General features: G+C 40.9%; 1 long non-coding RNA gene across 1 annotated transcript; it reads left to right on the top strand.

Moving 5' to 3' along the window:
* The first annotated feature begins 5,748 nt into the window (after positions 1-5,748).
* Positions 5,749-9,669, top strand: LOC120440459. Its single transcript, XR_005613267.1, has 3 exons — positions 5,749-5,804; positions 8,396-8,553; positions 8,642-9,669. It is a non-coding gene; the product is annotated as an uncharacterized LOC120440459 (long non-coding RNA).
* The last annotated feature ends 534 nt before the right edge of the window (positions 9,670-10,203 follow it).

Below are 10,203 nucleotides of genomic sequence, written 5' to 3'. Positions count from 1 at the left end.
TGTGAACGGTCCAAGCTAGCAGCTTTAACTGCATCTTACCTCTGAAATTCATCCAAGACCACCTTGATCCTCTTTTGGCTGGCACTGTCGGAGATCTCTCTCTGTCTCTCTTCCAGTCTGGCTGTCTGTCTGTCTCTCTCACCCACTCTCCTCTTTTCTCTTGTGTTGTCAGGTTTGCTTATCTTCCCAGCTTCCCTGAACTATCTTGTTTCTCTGTCATTCTACTGTGAGGGTGATGTGTATGTGGGTGATGAGGGTGTATCTGTTATCTGGAGGGAATATTTAGATTCAACATAACCTTGACTAGCAAGTATGCCTGCTGAGCAAGTACACAGCCCTACTTTATTTACTGACTTAACCAGACCGGTATGTACTGTCGATACAATCCTTTTCTTCTAGTTAAATGATAAACTGGTAGCCCAGTGACACCTGGATGTAGTTCATTAACCGCCTGCAAGCAAATACATTTCCAGGAAAATACAGAAGCCTTAAAGCAATCTGTCAGCAAGGTGGAGGTGTCAGATTCCACTTCAACTGTGTTGATGTTCTTCCTTGGTACAGCCAGCCCCATTTCTAAATAATCTATCTAATTAAAGTGATAATAAACTTTTGACAATTTTGGGGAGAATTAGGTCAGGATATTTCACATAGTTGTCCTAATCACGTGGAGCACAAAGCGGGAAATAATAACTTTAGATGCACGACTGGAAATACTCTTTGTGCTTTATGCGAGGATGCTGTCAGGATAAAGCATGCCTACAAAGCCCAATTGCTAGTAGTGAATGCACTATTAGCTGCCCCACTCACACATTGCAGCAAACTGACATGCCCCGGCCAGAGAAAAAGAGCAGCTAACATTTCACATGCACCTCTGTCAGAAAAGTCCCAGAAAAGTTCAGGAGTGCATGAGGTAAAACATTTTGTCAGACAAATTTGCTATCCACAAAGTCATATTCTGATCTAAGAAAATCAAAAAGCTGATTCAACAGTTCTACAAAACAGCAAATGATTAGTAGCTTGATGGACCAAAAAAGCTACTAACCAACTTTTCTGGAAGTTTGGGCCTCAAAGGATATCCTTTATTGGCTATTGGAAAAGATACAAGTATGGAACTTTTTGTCCTTGTAGGAGGAACTTGATATATTTCTTTTCTCAGAATTTCTGGAAGCCTGAACCTTAAATGCAATTACAAAAATTCTCCAGAATTTTTTTGATGGCATTAATTATCTCTTTCTGTGCCTACAGTAATCACAAACTCAAAGAAGTGTATAGCAGCTTTCCGGCCCACTCGGCTCTGATTTAAGAGCATTCTTTTTGGACGGCATTCGTTCATTTATTTTGGGCTCATCCATCCGTCTCTTTCCCTTTCTCTCTACCTGTGCCAACTCTGTGTCAGCGGTGGATAGGCATTGTCTATTTTGTCTAACTATCCCCTGTTGGGTCTCAACCACCCCCAAGGGAAGCCTGTGTTCTTTGGGCAAGATACAGCTTCGGGCCAAAACCACTGTCAACAAGGGGAACAATTTGGCTGGCAAGGGCCATATTTACAGATTGGTGAACCACAGCTCCATTTAGCAGTGTTCTTTCGTCAGTAAACACCACAGGACGGTATCTTTCTCAGATCTCAAAAGCAGAAACAGATAGAATTATGCCATGCGGCCCAAAGTTGGTCTACTCTGACCGCTGCTTGGACCGCCATTGTTTAGAAGTTCAGAATGGCCAAATGATCCGATAACACAAGTTAGTCATGGCACGTAACTTTGTCCACATTCCTCAGTGACCAAGGAATGCAGTCCCTCGAAAGGCTTCGCCTGTGGCCTCAGTTTGGAGGGTGTGTGGTGTATTTTGAATCCGTCGGACTCTTTTCTTGTACCGTCCTGAATATTGGGAGGCACTTTTCTAAAAATACAATGATTAAGGTGTTGTGGTTTTTCACATGAACGCTTGACTCAAACTCCCTTAGGGACATTGTACATGTACAAAGTATGTTAATGTGTCAATACATGGCAACCAAGAGTCTTGTTATCACATTGGCCTACATTACACAGTGGGAAGATTGGTATGCAAACAGAGAACTGGTTTGGAGTTTGGGGTCAGAAAAGGCTTTGAAGCTAAACATATTCTTACCATAAAGATATATTTGGGATAGATGCGACCCATAAACCAGTACCAGTCTGTCGCCTATGAAGTCTGGTCATGAATTGGTGGTGTAGACAAGAAGGAAAATGTCAATCCTTTACGGATAAAAGCTGCTTCTGTGATTCTAGCAGCCTTTTTGGTTGACAAGTAATTGACAAGTAATCACTTATAGAAAATTGTCTTTGCTGTAAGTGTAGCAGAAAAGCTGACTCAGATGTCTGTGACACAGTTCTCATTCACTTGTCAAGAAGCCATTAAACTTAAGCAACAATAAAACTGCGGTCTCTCGGACAAGACTCGCTACATTGTTGCTGTTGTGGTTGTTGTTTTGTTTGTCTTGCAGACAACTCACAATGTCTTTTTTTTCTCGTTTTTTTTCTCTTGCTCTTTTTGTACAAACAATAGACTGTATATAAAAGATGGACACAGCCCACTGGTTTGATGACCTGCTTGAAATGATCATCTTGGCTGTTGGCATCTTGCTCATAAGATTTTTTTCTTTTCTTTTTTTTCTGGCAGTTATGTTTGAAAAAGCTGGGGTGGTCTTGCATTTGAGCACTAGATAGAAACATGTTGACAATTATGGTCAGAGCACTGGTGTCATTAAAGATTTTGCATCTTTTATAGCCACAGAGGAAATAAATGAATCACAAGTGGAAACAAGTTTATAGAATATCTTCAGCTCATGGAGCAAATCTGTCAATAGCCATAAAACCCAAACTTTCATACCCGAAAAGCACCAGACTTACTCGATAAGTCTGAAAAAAAAAAAGTTAACAGCTTGAGAAAACAGCTTCAAGGCAGAGGAGGTGTGAGAGGCGTGTATGGCTGAAAACAATAAAAATTTATTCAGGTTATGAAAACCCATATATTATGTTTCACTTGCATGAGAGAAAAGGGGTCAAAGATGTGGACTCTTCCACTCCTCTATAGATATGGCAGTCCAAAGTGGTTTTCTTCTGCTATCATCACATTACTACTATGGTTTTGCTTACCTTTACCAAAAGTGCAAAAAGCACTCAATGAAACAGCTTGTATATGCATACGTATACTCACACATTGGTGGTACTTACCTGTCACCTTGTTTCTGTTTTCCTGAGCTGTTCAAGATGGTCAGCAGAGTTGGCTAAAGTTACTTTTAAAAGGTAACTTGTTACATGGTAACAGTTCTGACAGTTAAAAATAATCCGTTACATTGTTGCCAACTGAGAAAGAAACTAATTGGAGTTACTTCTGAATTACCAACAGTCAATACCCCTTCATCTGTTGGTGGATTTTGTTTTCATCCATCCGTTCTCTTCCACTTATCCGATTCAGAGTCATGAGGCAGCTAGAGCCTATCCCAGCTGCCACTGGGGGAGAGGCAGGGTACTCCCTGGACCAGTCGCAAGTCTATGGCAGGAGGACTAACAAAGAGAAACAAACAAACATTCAAAGTTCCATTGGTATATATTGGACTGCAGGAGGAAGCCAGAGTACCCGGCGAGAACCCACACAAACATGGGGAGAGCATGCAAACTCCACAGTGTTGGTGGATTCGAACTCAGGATCTTCCTGCTGTGAGACAACAGTTTTAAACACCGCCCCATCGTGCTGCCCTTTGATTTTTTTTTATTTTTTAAATTAATTTAAACTATATTATTTTATGAATTGTGCTCCGATACTTGTTATAACCAAAAAAGTAATTCCAGTACACTTATATATTATGTTGTAATACTGTTGTATGTAATACTGATACGCAGAAAGTACAAAGTACAAAGAAGCAATGTTGTTACAAGTTCTGATTCACAGATTACTCTTCAAGCAGTTAAATACTTTATTTATTTGCCATCTATCCATCTGTTCTATTCCACTTTTCCATTGCCGGACATGGAGGTGCTGGAGTGCATCCTGGGTGTACAGAGCGAGAGACACAGTGTACTCTGGACAGGTTGCTGCGCTATCATTGGGCTAACATACACAGACAGACAACCATTCATACCTATGGCTTGTTTAGAATCACCACTTAATCTAACATACATGTCTTTGGACTGTGGGAGGAAGCCACAGTACCCACAGAGAACCCACACCCACACAACAAGAACATGCAAACTTGACACAAAAGGGTCCCAGCCCACCAGTAAACCAGCAAACCGGCAACACAGCTTACCACCATTCGGTTGTGTTATTTATCAGTTGCACATAAAGGAGGTTACCATGTTGCTTTTGCTCTTAGAGCTTTGATGTTGTGTCCGCAGCAGTGGATTGCTCTTCCTCAACTGAGCACAGTTTGCTCTTTAATGTCATGTTCTTGCCCCTTTGTACAAAAAATTAACAGTAATTGTCTCTCTCCCCAAGACGAGGATTATATACTCGGTTGGGGGCATGGACAAAGACCGCTGCAGTCACCATGGACGAGAAGTCATTCCTGTTATTGTTCTTTGAAGTCCACATGAACGACATATATTTGGTGTCTCTGTGGATGAGTCCTCATGGTCGTAGAAATTAGTAGGCACCATTTGATGAGGAAAATTTATGTCCCGCAGGCCCAAGCAAACCTTGGCATAGTCATACATGCAAAAATGATTGAAGTTGTAGATGACTCTGTCATTTTTGTCGTCTCTTACATGCCGTAAGGTCAAGCGATGGCTGCAACAGTGTACACAGAACGAAACAAGGGGTCTTTTTTTTCTATTGATCCATCATGCAGAAAACCGCAGAACACAGCTCATCGATAATGTTACTGCAGTAACACCTCCCTTGAATACTGTTGATAAGTAGCATAGAACAAACTAAACACTGATGCGCTCACGTTCTAGATTTACAAGTCAAAAAAGTTTGTGTTCCAAGACCCTGAGAAAGAATCTGCAGCAGCGACCAAACATTGTTGTCCGTACATGTTGTCTTGCTTGGGTGTGGCTGCCTCAGACAATATTGAACTGCGCTTGTTTTTAGAAACTGGGGAATTTCTTTGCTTTCATCCTAAGACAGCCATAGTCCTTCAGTGTTGTGCCTCACACATACCTTCAGGTCCGCAGTCCATTCCCCAGACGGCTGTGGGAAATGTGGTGAGGCCACTCTGGGTTTGGAAGCCTCCCAGACACCGCAGGGATTAAAAAAAAAAAAACCTCTGTCATGTGACACAGTCACGTGATTCTTGCGGAACTAGAGTCCAGTGAAGAGGGGGAAAGAACAGGCAACAAGTGATTTTCATCAACTTGCTTAATATTATAATCTACAAGAAATTCTAGCGCACTCAGATTTGATTCTTGTTTAATAGTTCCTTCCTAGCACTTTCATCTTCTGTCTTTTGCCTCACACTTACTTGTAAAATATATAAACTTACCTTTTTAAATTTATTTTATCACTGATTTTCATCATCCAAAACAAGTTAAGCCACACTAAGAGTTTACACATGCCTAAATGAACCTCTGAAAGCCACCTGCGTTGCGAGCCCTCAAGCCTGACTGTTTCCCACCCTAAACACTCTGCCTGGCAAAGCTCAGGGCTTAGCCACCATTGTTTACTCTTTACCCACAGAGCCCAGCACCTGTTAGAGATTGAGTTCTACACAACCCAGCTGCAAGCCATTTTCATCTAACACCCAAGAAGATAACTACCCCTGAAGCACAAACGATTAGGCTAATCGGCCTTGATGATGGGAAGGGACTAAGTTGGATGAGAAGGTAGAAAGTTGCGTGAACAAAATGGCTGTCTCTGAGGGAATCTGTCTTTGTCCAAACTAGACAACAGTCTTTTAATGAGGATTGCAGTGGCGCTGTCTTTTCTGGTCTCTTGTGTAGCTTACTGATGGACCAGCATGGACTCCTTAGTTTAACGAGAGGCCACCATAGTGAGGAAATGGATCTGCAGTCAGCAGGAGCCCAGAGCAGCCCTGTGTTATTTTTTTTTTCTCCTCTCTGTCGCCACTTTGTCCCTCTTCTCCTTTGCTTTTCACACACAGGCAGTTAAGTCAGTTTCCCAATGCTGTGATTCCTCTACCAACATTCTTTGTTCTTGTTTTTTCCCTTTTCCTTTAAGTTTATTCTCTCTCGTCCGCTTTCTTGCGGGTTGGTTTTGTTGGGTGAGGAGGTCGAGGCTGGGGGTGGAAAACAGAGAAGGGGTGGGAGCGGGGGCTGCATTTCCAGCTTTATGACTAACCACATGTGTTTCTAGGTCTTAGTATTTACATGTTTCTCATGGAAAAGAGGGCGGTGGAAGAGGATGACGGAAGAAGAAAGACAGGCATATGGTTCTTGTTTGTTCAATTAAATTCAGAGCCGGACTGTTTGTTTCCTGCGATGAGCAGAGGGAAGTACGTTGGCCTAATCATCTTCAAATCTGACTCTTCCCCTGGCATTTGATAGGGTTTTCCTTAATGTGGGATATTTGGATTAGATCATACATGTATGTATATCTTGTTGAAAGCACAAAAAATTTAGGTTGTCACTGTTGAAAGACATATTTTAGTTTTACTGTGAGGTCAACATGTTTTCTTATCACGAACTCTCATTGCTTCAGTGTCTCTTTTTCGTTCTCTGGCTCAAGTTCAGCAGTTCACACTCCCCTGCTGTAATCCTTTCACTTGCCTTGGGCACCTCAAATTGCTGGCACTGGCCTTGCCATTAAGGAGCCTTCATGAGAACCACACACTTTTCTCCTCCTTCTTTCTCTCCTGTGTCTGAGGTGTACCCACACCAGTCGGTGGTGGTCCAGTTGCCTTGTAGGAGAGGTAGTGAGAGTCGGGGCGTGGGAGGCATTACTTTCTCCCTTTGTGCAATTGGCTTGTGATCTGCCGAGGACCAGACTTTACCTACAATGAGATCCTTTAAATCGATTGTGGGAGGTAAAGATCTTGGATGCCTGGTTTCATTTGGAAGTGCAGCCTTGAGCATTCCAGGTGTTAGTGTTGCAACAGTGTTCGGAAAGCTGCGTGATTTACCCTTTTCGCCTTTACCTACTGCACTTCACCTGCAGCAGTTTATGATTCAAGTTCAAGATCCTTAAATCAAACCAGATTTCCTTTTTAAGTCGTAACCTCTCTTAACCGTGTGGCTGTTTTGCATCATTTATCAAAATCAATACTTTTATTGCCTTTTATTGAGTTCTCACTTTATCATTGTTAGACATCAAAGCACAAATAACAGTCAACAAAAGTCATCCGTTCTTGATTATGTGGGACTGACACTAAATAATTTCACTACACATGGTTTTGATGTCTGAAAAGCTTTCATTTGTACAAGTGGCTTTCAGATGAAGTGGAAATATGGCAACAAAGTGTTGTGTCATGTTTTTGGACCTAAGCAAGAGAAAGTGTTTGTAATTAAGAAATCATTAATATATCCATCAGTGTGTCAGGAGAACTAAAAAACAAAAAAATGTGGTATATTTACTGTTTCAGGAGAGTCTCTTTCTTGAGAGAAGTGTTGATGGGCTTGTTCTGGCACGTCTGGTTACGCCTGTCTTTGTTGCCTTTGTTAGTAAAGCTTGTTCAAAAGAGGGCTAGCACACTTACAAAAAGGCATATGTTTATTTTTAAGATACTGGTGAGAAGCAAAAGCTGTATGATGCATGGCAAAGTTGCAGTCACATTTGTCAGAACTGTATGCATGAAATTATTGCAAAACTTCTAATTCGAGATGAGAATAAAATACAGATTTCACACCTGCTAAAAATATAGTTCTTTAAGCAAGTATTTCAGTTTGGCTTCAAAATTTAGACAGTATAAAATATGGATTTATAGCTTCTGATACTGAAAAGTTTCTGTGTTATCTTTAATGACCAGCAGGTGGCCTCTTTTAATTTTATTCGTTTTTACTAATTAGCAGGTGTTTGTGAAATGCACATCTACATCCATCCTTTATATACAGTCTTTGGCTGACTATTTTGGGAAAAGCCCTAATAGGTCATTGCCGACTAACGGTACATTGTTTCCAGGTGTAAAATACTTACTGTAATTTGAAAATGATGTACAGTCTACAATCAGTCTACACTCAGTTAAGCTCTAAATCTGCAATCATTTCAACTCGTCAAAGTTTCAGTTTTTGGCAATGACAGTAAAATCTTTTGGACCTGATATGGAACCAACCTGGGACCCATTTCACTAAATTTGCAGCATGAGATGATTCTCCTCATCTTGACACATTCACAAATCAAAACAAACACCAGAAATGCAAAGACCACAGTGCAATCAGTCATTTGTGAACAGTGATTTTCATCCATGCACATGTGATGCCTATTCTGCTGTTTTTAATGACTGTTTTTGGGAATCTGGCAGGGCTAAACATCTCCGTGCTCACAGCTGGAAGAACGTGAGCACGCAGAAAGATCCATCATGATTGAAAACAGATGATGACATGTCAGGCTAACAAATGTGGTACCAACAGATGTAAAAGGGAAGAAAAAGAAGAATTTTGAGTTTCTCACTGATAACAGGTGAACGATTTTGCCTTGTTTGAATTAAAGTTGTGAAAATTCATGTAGTGTTGGTTTATAGCAAATATCTCTTTCATTACTTTAACAGAGCCGGTACAGAAAATTTCAAGAACTTTCAAAGTTTCCTCAAGTTGAATGTCAGAAAAGGATGAAACAGTGGGATGAAGCTGGCTGAAGGGCCACAACTAAGGCCAAGTGTTACCTCTGATGAGGAGAAGTAAACACCTCAGATTACAGCCCAAATCAGCTTTTCACAGTTAAAGTAGTCGACACATTAACTGTTCAGAGGAGACTGCACGGATCGGGCCTTCATGGCTGAAAGACACCACTGCTGAGGAAGAACAAAGAAACTGGAGTGGACATCTGTGCAGGGGAAACATGCACTTTGCTCTTTTGGTCTAATTTGAGACTTCATGTTACAGATGCTGTGTCTTTGTGAGACGTGGTGAAGGTTAACTTTTGAATATGTAGAAGCATGAGGAGCTGTGACTGTTGGTTAAGAACAATTTAAGGCAGCATTTAACCAGTATGTCTTCCACAGCACCCCTTAGGGATGCACAATCCCATCTAGTCTGAGCTTAATGGGACCATCATTAGTTTTCCAGCACTAAATCAACTTTCAAGGCTCTGTTATGGCTATTTGTGTAAGAAGCAGAGTATTGAGGGCTGCATGAGATGACAAGGCCTCCAGGATTACCCAGCCTGAATCTAAGTGAGATAGTTTGGTCAAGAGTATTAAGTCATTATTATGAGTGAAGCACCAAAATTTGGGAAGTATTATACTGCTTTAACTAAATTTATAAAGCAAAAAAATTACATGTCCAAAGTGATACTTTCTTATTTGAACTACAGTTTGGGATTATTTAAAATCAATTTGAAAGACTGAAAGAAAAAAGTAATAAATCCTCAAACAGTGATGTGAAAAAATGTAATTTAAAAAGTAAGTACATCGCGTGATTTAGCAGCGAGTGGAACCACCTTCAGCAGCAACAACTTGAGGTTATTGTTTTCTGTGTGATTTCATCGGTCTCTTACATTATTGTGCAGGAATTTTGACCCACTCTTCTTTACTACATTGTTTCGGTTCATTGAGGTTTGTGGGCATTCGCCTATTTACAGCCCATGCCAGAGGATTTCAATCAAGTTTAGGTCTGGACTTTGACTGGGTCATTGCAACACCTTGTTTCCTTTCATTTTAAGCCATTCTGTTGTACTTTTGGTGGTGTCTATGGGATAATTATCTTGTTGCATGATATCCTGTTAAGCTTTAGCTGTTCCAGAATACTTTGATACTGAGAGGAGTTCATAGTCAATGGCTGCGAGGTGCATAGCTCCTGTGGCTGCAAAACAAGTCCAAGTGTGTTGATATGCTTGTATTAAGCTTTCACCAAAGGCAGGAGGGTGGGGCAGTGGTTACTACTGTTACTGTCGAGACGGTTTTTGTAAAGAGCCAATAGTGCTAAATTTTCCAATAGCATTTTTTAGTTCCATTATATTTATGAAAAGGCAGACATGTCTATAGCTGATGGCTCCAAATAAGGCCTAACCTTTATTGGGGGGGACACCAAAGAAATCTCAAGTCATCCAAGAGACTAATCTCTACAGCATGTCTGCCTTTTACCTCTTAGTCTCCTGCTAGCTGGAAGTCCT

Source organism: Oreochromis aureus, linkage group 6 (assembly GCF_013358895.1).
Source record: "Oreochromis aureus strain Israel breed Guangdong linkage group 6, ZZ_aureus, whole genome shotgun sequence".
NCBI lineage: Eukaryota > Metazoa > Chordata > Actinopteri > Cichliformes > Cichlidae > Oreochromis > Oreochromis aureus.
The sequence above is the reverse complement of the archived record's forward strand: the minus strand, read 5'-3'. Positions and strand labels throughout refer to the sequence as shown.